The sequence below is a fragment of the Hemiscyllium ocellatum genome, chromosome 22 (genome assembly GCF_020745735.1).
Source record: "Hemiscyllium ocellatum isolate sHemOce1 chromosome 22, sHemOce1.pat.X.cur, whole genome shotgun sequence".
Taxonomy (NCBI): Eukaryota; Metazoa; Chordata; class Chondrichthyes; order Orectolobiformes; family Hemiscylliidae; genus Hemiscyllium; species Hemiscyllium ocellatum.
In genome coordinates, this window is record NC_083422.1 from 24,885,065 (window position 1) to 24,900,002 (window position 14,938).

A 14,938-nucleotide genomic window follows, 5' to 3' on the forward strand; every position below is an offset into this window, starting at 1 on the left:
TAGTCTGTGAGACAGCTCTCCCAATTTTGGCACTAACCCCCAGATATTAGTGAAGAGGACTTTGAACGGTTGATTGGGCTGTTTCTGTCATTGTCTTTTCCAGTGACCAGGTTGATGTCTTAGTGGTCTGTCCAGTTTCATTTCTCTGTTGAGACTTTGTAGCAATTAGTACAACTGCTTCGGCCATTTCAGAAGTTAGTTAAGAGTCCTGTGATTCTGGAATCACATAGGCCATGTCAGGCGAAGATGGCAGATTTCGTTCTCTGAGGAACATTACTGAGCCAGATATATTTTTCCAATGACTGACACAGCTGAAAGACAATGTCTCAGGCACCACTATCAAATTCCCTGGATATGCAATTCTGGTCTCCTTCCCGTTGGAGGAATGTTGTGAAACTTGAAAGGCTTAAGGAAAGATTTATAAAGATGTTGCCAGGGTTGGCAGATTTGAGCTACAGGGTGACCTTATAGGGGTTTATAAATCATGAGTGGCATGGATAGGATAAACAGCTAAAGTATTTTCCCTGAGGTGGGGGAGTCCAGAACCTAGAGGACATAGGTTTAGAGTCAGAGGGGAAAGATATAAAAGGGACCTAAGGTGCAACTTTTTCAGATAGAGAGTGGTGTGTATGTGGAATGAGCTGCCAAAGAAAGTGGTGGAGGCTGGTTCAATTATAGCATTTAAAAGACATTTGCATGGGTATGTGAATAGGAAGGGTTTAATGCTGGCAAATGGGACTAGATTAGGTTAGGATAGCTGGTCAGCATGGACAAGTTGGACCAAAGGGTCTGTTTCCGTGCTGTATATCTTTATGACTATGACTCTATGACCAGAACTGTACGCAACACTCAAATTGCGACCACACCAGAGTTTTGTACAGCTCCCGCATGACCTTGTGGCTCCAAAACTCAATCCCTCTACCAATAAAAGCTAACACATTGTATGTCTTCCTAACAACCCTATCTATCTGAGTGGGAACTTTCAGGGAATATATGTACATGGACACCGAGAGCTCTCTGCACATCTACACTACCAAGAATCTTACCATTGAGATTGGACTGTGCTGGGATGTGATTAATCAGAGCAAAAAGTTGTAACAGATTATGAAAATTATTCCTTAATGATTTAGAAATTTTTAAAAAATAAAATCAGAGTTCATTCATTTGGCAAAGGAAAAAAAATCTTCGAGAAGAAAGTGAGGTCTGCAGATGCTGGAGATCAGAGCTGAAAATGTGTTGCTGGAAAAGCGCAACAGGTCAGGCAGCATCCAAGAAACAGGAAATTTGATGTTACGGGCATAAGGAATCTGATGAATTTCCTGTTCCTTGGATGCTGCCTGACCTGCTGCGCTTTTCCAGCAACACATATTCAGCAAAGGAAAGAAAAAGCCTTACCAAACTCTAATGCTCGAGGTCACTAGTACCTTTTCGAAACATCTCTATCATATCATCTGCGTCTTTTAAATAAGGTACTGATGGCAAAGTATCATACATCTACACTGTAGGTTGCCACAATCTCATAATAGACAACTTTTATTTTTTAAGAAGATCAACTGGATCCGAGAAGGTGAATTCTAATCTTAAGAAACAGTTGCGTTGCAAAGAAGACATCAGAATCCAAACCTCTCAGTGTGTTGTTAGTTTGAAGGATGTTGACCTTTACCTGTGCTGCAAATGTGTTGCTGGTCAAAGCACAGCAGGCCAGGCAGCATCTCAGGAATACAGAATTCGACGTTTCGAGGTCTCAGCCTGCTCCTGCCCCACCGAACTCATCTCCCAATACCTCGACACGGTCCTGTCCCCTTTAGTCCAAGAACTCCCCACCTACGTTCGGGACACCACCCACGCCCTCCACCTCCTCCAGGATTTTCGCTTCCCCGGTCCCCAACGCCTTATTTTCACTATGGACATCCAGTCCCTGTACACCTCCATCCCCCATCACGAAGGACTCAAAGCCCTCCGCTTCTTCCTTTCCCGCCGCACCAACCAGTACCCTTCCACTGACACCCTCCTTCGACTGACTGAACTGGTCCTCACCCTGAATAACTTCTCTTTTCAATCCTCCCACTTCCTCCAAACTAAAGGAGTTGCCATGGGCACCCGCATGGGCCCCAGCTATGCCTGCCTCTTCGTAGGATATGTGGAACAGTCCATCTTCCGCAACTACACTGGCACCACCCCCCACCTTTTCCTCCGCTACATCGATGACTGTATCGGCGCTGCCTCGTGCTCCCACGAGGAGGTTGAACAGTTCATCAACTTTACTAACACCTTCCATCCCGACCTGAAATTCACCTGGACTGTCTCAGACTCCTCCCTCCCCTTCCTAGACCTTTCCATTTCTATCTCGGGCGACCGACTCAACACAGACATCTATTATAAACCGACTGACTCCCACAGCTACCTGGACAAACCTCCTCCCACCCTGCCCCCTGTAAAAACGCCATCCCATATTCCCAATTCCTTCGTCTCTGCCGCATCTGCTCCCAGGAGGACCAATTCCAACACCGCACAGCCCAGATGGCCTCCTTCTTCAAGGACCGCAGATTCCCCCCAGACGTGATCGACGATGCCCTCCACCGCATCTCCTCCACTTCCCGCTCCTCCGCCCTTGAGCCCCGCTCCTCCAACCGCCACCAAGACAGAACCCCACTGGTTCTCACCTACCACCCCACCAACCTCCGCATACAACGTATCATCCACCGCCATTTCCGCCACCTCCAAACGGACCCCACCACCAAGGATATATTTCCCTCCCCTCCCCTATCAGCGTTCCGCAAGGACCACTCCCTTCGTGACTCCCTCGTCAGATCCACACCCCCCACCAACCCAACCTCCACCCCCGGCACCTTCCCCTGCAACCACAGGAAATGTAAAACTTGCGCCCACACCTCCACACTCACTTCCCTCCAAGGCCCCAAGGGATCCTTCCATATCCGCCACAAGTTCACCTGTACCTCCACACACATCATCTATTGCATCCGCTGCACCCGATGTGGCCTCCTCTATATTGGTGAGACAGGCCGCTTACTTGCGGAACGCTTCAGAGAACACCTCCAGGCCGCCCGAACCAACCAACCCAATCACCCCGTGGCTCAACACTTTAACTCTCCCTCCCACTCCACCGAGGACATGCAGGTCCTTGGACTCCTCCACCGGCAGAACACAACTACACGACGGCTGGAGGAGGAGCGCCTCATCTTCCGCCTGGGAACCCTCCAACCACAAGGTATGAATTCAGATTTCTCCAGTTTCCTCATTTCCCCTCCCCCCACCTTGTCTCAGTCGGTTCCCTCAACTCAGCACCGCCCTCCTAACCTGCAATCCTCTTCCTGACCTCTCCGCCCCCACCCCACTCCGACCTATCACCCTCACCTTGACCTCCTTCCACCTATCCCACCTCCATCGCCCCTCCCCCTAGTCCCTCCTCCCTACCTTTTATCTTAGCCTGCTTGGCTCTCTCTCTCTTATTCCTGATGAAGGGCTTATGCTCGAAACGTCGAATTCTCTATTCCTGAGATGCTGCCTGGCCTGCTGTGCTTTGACCAGCAACACATTTGCAGCTGTGATCTCCAGCATCTGCAGACCTCATTTTTTACTCGAAGACTTTACCTGTGCTCATGAGTCTGCAGCTGGTTCAGCTTTTTTAATCATATAATTATTGAGATCACATACATAGGATTTTTTGATTCTTTGGATTCACTCCCATTGTCTCTCACCATGAGGATATTGTTATTGTGGCATGGACAATAGTACCACCCCTGAACTGGGATGGAAGAATTTTGCTCAAACTCTGTAACTTTCTGCTGAGGTGTTTAAGATAAATGTTGCTTTTTTGTTGCTAGGTACCTTAATCATCTTTGCTGTAACATTATTTAGAATAGGAATCTCTACCAGAGGATTATGCTTTCTTTTCATAGAATTATTACTCATGTAATTGATTTCTGTTCAACAAGGTTTCCCATGGGAGACTGATGAGCAAGGTGAGATCTCATGGAATACAGGGAGAACTAGCCAGTTGGATACAGAACTGGCTCGAAGGTAGAACACAGAGGGTGGTGGGGGAGGGTTGTTTTTCCAAATGGAGGCTTGTGACCAGTGGAGTGCCATAAGGATCAGTGCTGGGTCCACTACTTTTCATCATTTATATAAATGATTTGGATGCTAGCATAAGAGGTATAGTTAGTAAGTTTGCAGATGACACCAAAATTGGAGGTGTAGTGGACAATGAAGAAGGTTATCTCAGATCACAACGGGATCTTGATCAGATGGGCCAATGGGCTGAGGAGTGGGAGATGAAGTTTAACTTAGATAAATGTGAGATGCTGTATTTTGGGAAAACAAATCTTATCAGGACTTATACACTTAATGATAAGGTCCTAGGGAGTGTTGCTGAACAAAGAGTCCTTGGAATGCAGGTTCATAGCTCCTTGAAAGTAGACTCACTGGTAGATAGGATAGTGAAGAAGGCGTTTGGTATGCTTTCCTTTATTGGTCAGAGTATTGAGTACAGGAGTTGGGAGGTCATGTTGTGGCTGTACAGAACATTTGTTCGGCCACTGTTGGAATACTGAGTGCAATTCTGGTCTCCTTCCTATTGGAAAGATGTTGTGGAACTTGAAAGAGTTCAGAAAAGATTTACAAGGATGTTGCCAGGGTTGGGGGATTTGAGCGATAGGGAGAGGCTGAATAGGCTGGGGCTGTTTTCCCTGGAGCGTCAGGAGTTCAGGGGTGACCTAATTGAGATTTATAAAATCATGAGGGGCATGGATAGGGTAAATATACAAAGTCTTTTCCTGGGATGGGGAGTCCATAACCGGAGGGCATAGGTTTAGGGTGAGAGGGGAATGATATAAAAGAGACCTAAGGGGCAACTTTTTCATGCAGAGGGTGGTGCGTATATGGAATGAGCTCTCAGAGGAAGTGGTGGAGTCTAGTACAATTGCAACATTTAAAAGGTATTTGGATGGGTATATGAATAGGAAGGATTTAGAGGGATATAGGCCAGGTGCTGGCAAATGGAACGAGATTAGTTTGTGAAACAGGATTGAAGATTGATGAGGGCAAAGCAGTAGACGTGATCTATATAGACTTCAGTAAAGCGTTCAATAAGGTTCCCCATGGGAGATTGATCAGCAAGGTTAGATCTCACGGAATACAGGGAGAACTAGCCATTTGGGTAGAGAACTGGCTCAAAGGTAGAAGGCAGAGGGTGGTGGTGGAGGGTTGTTTTTCTGATTGGAGGTCTGTGACCAGTGAAGTACCATAAGGATCGATGCTGGGTCCTGTATTTCTTGTCATTTACATAAATGATTTGGATGCAAGCATAAGAGGTACAGTTAGTAAGTTTGCAGATGACACCAAAATTGGAGGTGTAATGGACAGCGAAGAGGGTTACCTCAGATCTGGACCAGATGGGCCAGTGGGCTGAAAAGTGGCAGATGAAGTTTAATTCAGAAAAATGCGAGGTGCTGCATTTTGGGAAAGCAAATGTTAGCAGGACTTATATACTTTATGGTAAGGTCCTAGGGAGTGTTGCTGAATAAAGAGACCTTGGAGTGCGGGTTCATAGCTCCTTGAAAGTGGAGTCACTGGTAGATAGGATAGTGAAGAAGGCGTTTGGTATGCTTTCCTTTATTGGTCAGAGTATTGAGTACAGGAGTTGGGAGGTCATGTTGCGGCTGTGCAGAACATTTGTTCGGCCACTGTTGGAATACTGAGTGCAATTCTGGTCTCCTTCCTATTGGAAAGATGTTGTGGAACTTGAAAGAGTTCAGAAAATATTTACAAGAATGTTGCCAGGGTTGGAGGATTTGAGTTATAGGGAGAGGCTGAACAGGCTTGGGCTGTTTTCCCTGGAGCATTGGAGGCTGAGGGGTGACCTTATAAAGGCTTACAAAATTATGGGGGGCCCGGATAGGATAAATAGACAAAGTCTTTTCTCTGGGGTCAGGGAGTCCAGAACTAGAGGGTGTAGGTTTAGGGTGAGAGGAGAAATATATAAAAGAGACCTAAGGGGCAACTTTTTCACATAGAGGGTGGTATGCTTATGGAATGAGCTGCCAGAGGAAGTGGTGGAGACTGGTACAATTGCAACATTTAAGAGGCATTTGGATGCGTATATGAATTGGAAGGGTTTGGAGGGATATGGGCCGGGTGCTGGCAGGTGGGACTAGATTGGAATGGGATATCTGGTCGGCATGGACGGGTTGGACTGAAGTGTCTATTTCCATGCTGTACATCTCTATGACTGTATGATATCTGGTCGGCATGGACGAGTTGGACTGAAGAGTGTGTTTCCGCGCTGTATATCTCTAAAACTCTTTGACTCTAAATGCTGTTGGCACATATATTTCTTTAACAATCCTTTTATACAATTTGGAAAATACACATTGTCTTATTATCTTTGATAATGAGATCCAATTATGTTCACTCTTCAGCAGAGCTATCTTAGAAATTTATAATATGTGCTTGTCATCATCTGGCTAAAACTTGTCAAAAAGACCATTGGGAAGATAATAATATTCTCAGGTGATTCCTCTCTATAAGCATATTTTGGGTCTGTCTTCCTCTATTTTAAGGTAAGAGAGATGATCTGAGAAGAACACCTGATCCAAGATAGTCCTACGAAGCGATTAGGAATAAAATTCACTTCAACCTGCTCCAACACAGCTCCTCATCATAGTCAATTATCACTGTTACCATCAGAATGTCACAACCGAGAACATCAATACAAGGGTTTACTCATGCACAGGACCCCTGTCAGAAATGATGTGAATTATAATCTATGATAAAGACGAAGCTTACTGCTTTTGAACAGTCAAGTTTTCTGAATTACTAACCTGCACTTTTTCCCAGAAGACATTCACTATTTACAATGTATCAAAGTTTTCAGGTACTTTTGTTCCAGAATGTTCAAGAAAATGTTTCAAGCATAAAGACATTACTGAATAACGATAAAGGAATTTGAATGCCATGTTGGACTCGTAAAAGCTTGTCCAACTACGATGTGTAAGGCTAGTAATATTAATGGTAATATTAACGGATGAACATTTGGATCTTGTGCGTGATATTCCTTTGGGTAAACCACTTACTTCAAATAAATGAAGTGATACTGGGGGAGAGATTCATTAGCAGAATGGTATTATACAATCATATCTCAAATCACTGAGGCAGACAATGCTGCAGGCTATTACCTGCAAGGTCCACACAGCATTCCTGACTGACAGAATGAACAATCTTGTATGGGCTATGTAGACCATGTATGTAATTGCTGCAGTGCTGCTGCTTTGTGAGATTGAGTTAAATCTGAACAGTGCTATGAAAATTAATTTCTCTTCCATCTTGAGTTAGCATTAATTAAATATTTAAAACTTTTGCTCATAATCCTCAGATTTGAACAAAAAGATGCTGGGAATATTTAATAGGTTTGTCAATCTCTATTCGTCTCACCACAGATTCTGCCAGATGTGGAGTGTAGTTCCAGAATTTCCTGTTTTTTTTATATTTCAAATTTTCATCATCTGCAGTATTTTGCTTTTCCTTGCACTTGATCCGAGGAAAAGAGAGTGCTGTGACGATTGAGGCATAAAGCCAGCATTGGTGGGATTTGTATTGCATGGTAATGGTTTATTGAGCAGTAATTTAACTCAATTTGTGCAAAATAACTAAGAAGCGGCTTCAACTGTACATTATCCTAATGAGGCTCAAATGAAAGCTGTGATTGCCACTGTGTGAAGTGAATTGTGCAACATTCTGCTTTGAATGGAGCAGCATAACTACTTCTGCATGAGTGCAGCAGCCATTACCAGCATACTGGATGTGCTGGAGGAAGAGGAGCTGGCCAAAAGGGATCAGTATGTGCACATCACAGCACCTGGGCTATCAGGGCCAACTATTCGTCCAAGTTGCAGTTCCAGTTACAAAACAATCAAATTCTCAAAGGTGTATGAACTATAAAGAGATTCTGGATGAGACTTGCAAGGTCATAGAAATTATCAATATTGAACTGTTAACCATGGCAGAAGTGAAATTAGTACGAAATTTTATTTCATATAGTTCTTTCAGATAACTGCAGGAGATCTGCAAAGATCAGCAAGGCTTAACTGATTATCAACATTTGTAATGTCCACAAATGCTGTGTTTTGACCCTTTTTTAAAAGAAACTACATTTAGTACTTGGCAGTAGCAATTTTTTTTTCTTCCCTTCATGGAAAGTGGCCATTACTGATAAGGCTAGAATTTATCATTCATTCCTCCTTGCACTTGAGCTAAGTGGCTTGACACACCATTTCTGGGGGCAGGAAAAATTCAATCACAATATTGCAGGTCTGGAACCACATGAATGCGAGACCAGGTAAGAATGACAGATTTCTTTCCCTAAACAGCATCAATGAACAAGATAGGTTTTTAAAACAATTGATGGTTGTTTCACATTACCATTATTGAGACCAGCTTCCAATTCCAGATGTGCTAATTCAATTCAAATTTTTCCAGGTGTTGTAGTAGGATTTGAACCTTTGTCAAAAAACATTAGCCAGGATCTTTGAATTACTAGTCCAGTGACTTACCATGATGCTGCCATCTATTCCCTATCTCAAAATAAATGGCAAACTAGAGTCTGTATGTTAGACGGCACTCTCTTAAAACATGTGGCTTTTCAAGGGTACATTAGTGGCATTTAATGTGGTTACAAAAGCACTGAAGCAATATCCTTTGGCATCCAACAATTAACAGAAAGAACTCATGCTCAAAGGAAATCCAAATGGACTTGGACTCACTAGCAAAAGGTTCTATATATAACTACAGGTTTTGAAGGGCATTCTAACGCATTAAGGGAATTAGGGTCTGTTCAACAACTCTGCAAGGCAACAAACTGAATGATTCATTTGATCAATGGGCTATATAGAGGCAATGCAGTAAGAACATTAATACCTGGCCCCTACTATCAATCATACAAGTCAAATGAAAGATGATTGAATGGACATATGCACTGTGGTGACAGGCAGTGGACAGAATGGATTCATACTGAACAACAAAGCCACAGAGACAGGTATACATCAAGTGGCTGAGAAACAGCCATGAGTGGTGACCATATGGTTAACCAAACAGCAATCGGAATCAGTATTGAATTTACACAATATTATTTCTGGTCTGTTAACTTCTCATCCCAAGACACCATTGGATGTTTTGCCATTTAATATGTTCAAGGTTAAGTTAGAACAAAAAGAGGGTTAAGGGTTTTGGGATGTAGTTTGGGAAACAGAGAAGTGGAATTCAGGCTACAATCAGGTCAGCCATGATCTTCTCAAATGGCAGAGCAGGCTCAAAGAACTGAATGGTCTATTCTTACCCATAACTCCTGTGTTGTTTGGAGATGTTTCAGACTTCAGCTCTGTGAATCTCTGGTTAGGCTACAATACATGAGCAGTTCTGGGCACTGCACCATGAGTATATATTGGTTTTGGAGGGAACAGAATATAGATTTAACAGAAAAATACCTGAGCTCTGAGGGCTAAATTGCATGGCGAGAATGCACAATGTTTGTAAAACCCTAGAACTTAGATATTTAAATCTGATTCAATCAAATTTTTCAAGCTATTAACTGGGGACAAATAAAGTTGTTAAATATTGCGTGTTGTGGAGTCTAGACCTGGCAAGCATAGCCGAGATTCAGACCTTTCAGGAGTGAATTTGAAAATGCTTCTTCACGACAAGGGTAGTTGAAGTTTTGAATTCTCTTCTTCAAATGGCAATAGATGTCAGATCACTTAGTACATGTGAACCTGACATTGATAGATTTTGTTCATTCAAGTTATTAAGATATGGGACAAAGGCAGGTGATATATGGAGTTAGGTTGTAGATTAGCCATGTCATTGAATCATGAATAGGGTCAAGAGGCCCACTCCAACATTCTTCTCTTGTTCATTCTTTCTCCCCAATCTTATTTTACAACTTAAACAGATTGCAAAGCTTCAATTTATTTGTTGTGATTTTATTTAACAAGATTGATAATGCTGCTCCTCCCCATAGATGTTCACCAGAATCTATCTGATTTACCACCTTGCGAGTGTTGCCTAATTGGAAGACATAGGTTTAGATTCACCCTCAGGATGTTCTTATGATTCATGGAGCCAAGTAATTGTACATGCTGTTTGTCTTTAACTATGCTGCTTGTGTGCCAGGAATAACCTGCCCTACGCAGCAGTAAATGCCTGTGTGCTTTGCTTGTCAGCTGCCTGAGGACATGTGATAGCTGGCTCCTTTACAGCCACCTGTCTGCTCTCTGAGATTTTCATGCAGCTTGCTGTTAATGGCTGTTTTTTTGAGGTTAGACAAGTATCTCTGTGAAAAAAGACCCCTATTGTTCCACATCTTCTAAAGCTTGCCAAAGGATAAATCCGATTGTGTTTCCAACCATATACAGCTTGCAAATTGTTGTATTTTAACCCCAACACCTTAATTACCAGATTGAGTATTTCTCAGAGATAACTATGCTGGTACTCTCTCTGATGAAGATTCTCCGAAGATACCACTGATGCCACTAGTTGCACAACAGAAGGCTACAGAACAGGCGCTCATTGCACTGTAATCCAAAGCCTGGAGTTAAACATCAAACTATCCAATTCACTCTGCAACAAATTCATCAGGCCTTACCAATTTCAGGAACTCTGTTGCGTTGCTGGCCCTGTGAGGTCAGAATACTGACAGATTTATGGGCATGATTGATGTGCAGGTCAGGTGAATTGGCCATGCTAAATTGCCCGTAGTGTTAGGTGCATTAGGGAAATGGGACTGGGTGGGTTACTCTTTGGAAGGTCAGTGTGGACTTGTTGGACCGAAGGGCCTGTTTCCACACTGTAGGAAATCTAATCTAAATGATTTTTCGCTCCATTCAGTGGCAGCATATTCTATGGTCATCATCTCTGTCTGTCCTATCTTTCATAACTGACTCAACCTGTGTCGTCTCCTCTAGATTTCTAATGCTATCTCAATGGTTTCCATCTAAACATGTGCTTTGCTTCATGTTTTGGTCATGACTCAGGCGAATTATTTCAGTTTCCAAATTAGTATCTTACTGTTTCTAAGACTCTATAATAAAAAGAGAAAACGTATACAGAGTAATGCACACTTAGAACTAGATTAGGTTAGATTCCCTACAATGTGGTAATAGGCCCTTCGGCCCAACAAGTCCACACCGACCCTCTGATTAATGCACCTAACACTATGGGTAATTTAGTATGGCCAATCCACCTGACCTGCAGATCTATGGGCTGTGGGAGGAAACCCAGGCAGAATGTGCAAACTCCGCACAGACAGTCACCCAAGGCTGGAATCAAACCTGGATCTCTGGCTCTGTGAGACTGCAGTGCTAACTGCTGAGTCACTGTGTCCGTGGTTACAAGAAAGCCTCCTGTACAGTTCTCCCTTGACTGATAAGCCAGCACAAGATTAGAGTGGTGCTGGAAAAGCACAGCAGGTCAGGCAGCATCCAAAGAGCAGGAAATATGATGTTTCAGGCATGAGGCTGGGAGCCTCAGAGGTGGAGAGATAAATGGGAGGGGGTTGGGACTGGGGGGAAGGTAGCTGAGAGTGCAATAGGTGGATGGAGATGGGGGTGAAGGTGATAGGTCGGAGAGGAGGTTGGGGCAGATAGGTAGGAAGGAAAATTGACAGGCGGGATAGGTCATGAGGGCTGTGCTGAGCTGAGCTGTAAGGTTGGAACTGGGGTAAGATGGGGGGAGGGGAAATGAAGAAACTGGTCAAGTCCACATTGATGTCATGGGGTTGAAGGGTCTTGAGGTGGAAAATGAGGCATTCTTCCTCCAGACGTTGGGTGGTAAGGGAATGGCAATGGAGGAGGCCCAGGACCTGCATGTCCTTGGCAGAGTGGGAGGGGGAGTTGAAATGTTCAGCCACAGGGTGATTGGATTGATAGATGCGGGTGTCCCAGAGATGTGGTCTAAAGCTCTCTGCGAGAGTGCGTCAGTACTGATGAACCAGTACTCCTAACATATTGAACAATATTGCTGAGGATGGCAAGGGTGCAAAATGTTCGCTGGTGGGGGATTTCATTGTCACCACCTAGGGTGGCTTGGCAGCAGTACTACTGATCAAGTTGGTCAAGCTGCTAGATTGGTGACGGAACCAACAAGAGGGGAAAACATACTTGACTTCACCCTTACCAATCTGCCAGCTGCAGGTGCATCTGTCCATGACAGTATCAGTAAGAGTGACCACCGCACAGTCCTTGAGGAAATGAAGTCCCGCCTTCACATTGTAAATACCCTTCAGCGTATTGTGTGGTAGTATCAATGTGTTGAATGGGTATCCATGAGGTGCTGTGGGCCATCAACAGCAGTAGAATTGTATTTCAGCCCAACCTGTAATCTCATGCCCAGCATATTCTCCTCTCAACCACTACCATCAAGCCAGGAGATCAATCCTAGCTCAAAAGAGAGTGCAAGAAAGCTTGCCAGGAGCAGCACCAGGAATACCCAAAGTCAAATTTGGAATGCAACAATGGGATTATTTGTGGTCCAGGCAACATAAGCAGCAAGTCATACACAGAGCTAAGCAATTCCACAAAAATAACTTGCCGCTGCTCCTAGCATGCAACAATAACCTGCTCACTGACATCCAGTTTGGGTTCCAGCAGACCACTTAACTCCTGATGTCATTACAGCTTCAGTTCAAACACAGAAAAAAAGAGTTGAATTCCAGAGGTGAGGTGGGAATTGCAGCTCTAGATATCAAGGTCGCATTTGATTGAGTGCGGCATCAAGAAGCCCTAGAAAAACTGGAATCAATGGGAATTAGGGGGCAAACTCTCCTCTGGTTGAAGTCATTCCTGGCACATGGGAAGATGGTTGTGGTTGTTGGAGGTCAGTCAGCTCAGCTTCTGAACATCTCTGCATGAGTTGGGCTGTCATGTCGCCACTGTATAGGATATTGGTTTGGCTACTTTTAGAATACTGCGTTCAATTCTGGTCTCCCTGCTATAGGAAAGATGTTGTTAAATTTGAAAGGGTGCAGAAAAGATTTACAAGGATGTTGCCAGGATTGGAGAGTTTGAGCTGTAGGGAGAGGCTGATATGACTGGGGCTATTTTCCCTGGAGCTAAGGGGTGACCTTAAAGAGGTTTATAAAATCATAAAGGACATGGATAGTGTGAATAACCAAGGTACTTTTTCTCCAGAGTAGGAGAGTCCAAAAGTAAAGGGCATAGGTTTAAGATGACAGTGGAAAGATTTAAAGGGACCTTAGGGACAATCTTTGCATGCAGAGGGTGATGTGGGTATGGAATGAGCTGCCAGAGGAAGTAGTGGAGACTGGTACAATTACAACATTTGAAAGACATCTGGATGGGTATATGAATAGGAAGAGTTTAGAGGGATATGAGCCAGGTGCTGGCAAATGAGACTAGATTAACTTAGGATATCTGGTCGGCATGGATGAGTTGGACTATATGATCTGTTTCCATGCTGTACAACTCTATGACTTTATCTGGGCAATATTCAGGCTTGGGCTGAGAAATGGCAAGTAGCATTCACACCATATAAGTGCCAAGCAATGACCAGTTCCAATAAGAGACAATCTCAGTATCATTCTTTGATTTTCAATAGAGTTACCATCACTGAATCCCCCACTATCAACATCCTAGGGGTTATCATTGACCCAAAACCCAAATGGACTTGCTGTATAAATACAGTGGCAACAAAAACAGGTCAGAGACTAGGAATAATAGCGAGTAATTCACCTCTTGACTCCCCAAAGCCTGTTCATCATCTACAATGCACAAGTCAGGAGTGTGATGGAACACTCTCCACTTGCCTGAATGTGTGAAACAAGAAGCTTGACATGATCCAGGACAAAGCAGTCTGCTAGACAGACACCATATCTACAAAGATTCATTCCCTCATCTATCAACATTTTGAAATAGCAGTGTGTAATCTCTACAAGATGGACAGCAGAAATTCACCAAAAATCATTAGACAGCACCTTCCAAACTCACAGCCACTTCCATCTAAAAGAACAAAGGCAGCACCAGCTGTAAATTCCCCTCCAAGCCACTTCCCTTCCTGACTTGGAAATACAAAGCTGTTCCTTCAAATTTCCTGGGTCAAAATCCTGGAATGACCTCCTAAACTCATTGTGGGTCAATCTACTGGACATGGACTGCAGCGGTTCAAGAAGGCAGCTCACCACCACCTTCTCAAGGACATCTAAGAATGGCAAGAAATGCTGTCCAGCAGTGACATTCCAATGATTGAATTAAAAAATAAGTATAATTGTACAAACTATTGGAAATTCAATTGTTTCTGTCACTTTATGGATGATACAGGTGATTTTACACCCATTGTGTGACAGCACCGGTTCTGGGGCACTGATTTTTGTTCAAGTCAGCTTTTTCCTGCTTAAAAAATAACCAGCCTCACCAAATGAGCCACTAATATGTTGTAATTAGTTCAGGGTACAGCACATTACAGATACCCTTCAATATAATTCAACATGAATAACAATGTCTTGGTAGTAAATTTCTAATACGATTAACATTGTAAGTTAAACATGAACAATTCAATCTTTTCCCCCCAAATCTCTTTCTGGGAATATTTGACAATCTGCATTATTTACATTAGTATTGAATGATCAGCAGAATCTTGGATAAATTTTAACTACCTGGGCAAGACTTTGTTTTTTTTTCTCACTGTGGTGTCTGTCTGAAAAGGGGGAAACAGTTATACTCAGGGGATGGGTTGTATTGTTTTGTGCAATTGTGTTCTTCTCTCGCCATTATATTTGCACATGTGAGTACAACAGCAAATCTTAAGGACAGGTTCTGCCCCCAACAAGGTTTCCTGTTTTCCAATGCACAGACGCCATATATAAAATACATCTGGATAGCACTTCACTCTCTGCAAGCCAGGGGCAACCTCG

At 43.5% G+C, this 14,938-nt stretch overlaps 1 protein-coding gene across 18 annotated transcripts in view; it reads right to left on the reverse strand.

Moving 5' to 3' along the window:
* The window catches only part of jakmip3 (Janus kinase and microtubule interacting protein 3), a 184,523-nt gene that overhangs the window by 105,175 nt on the left and 64,410 nt on the right, over positions 1-14,938 (reverse strand). The gene's annotated exons all lie outside the window — the stretch shown is intronic.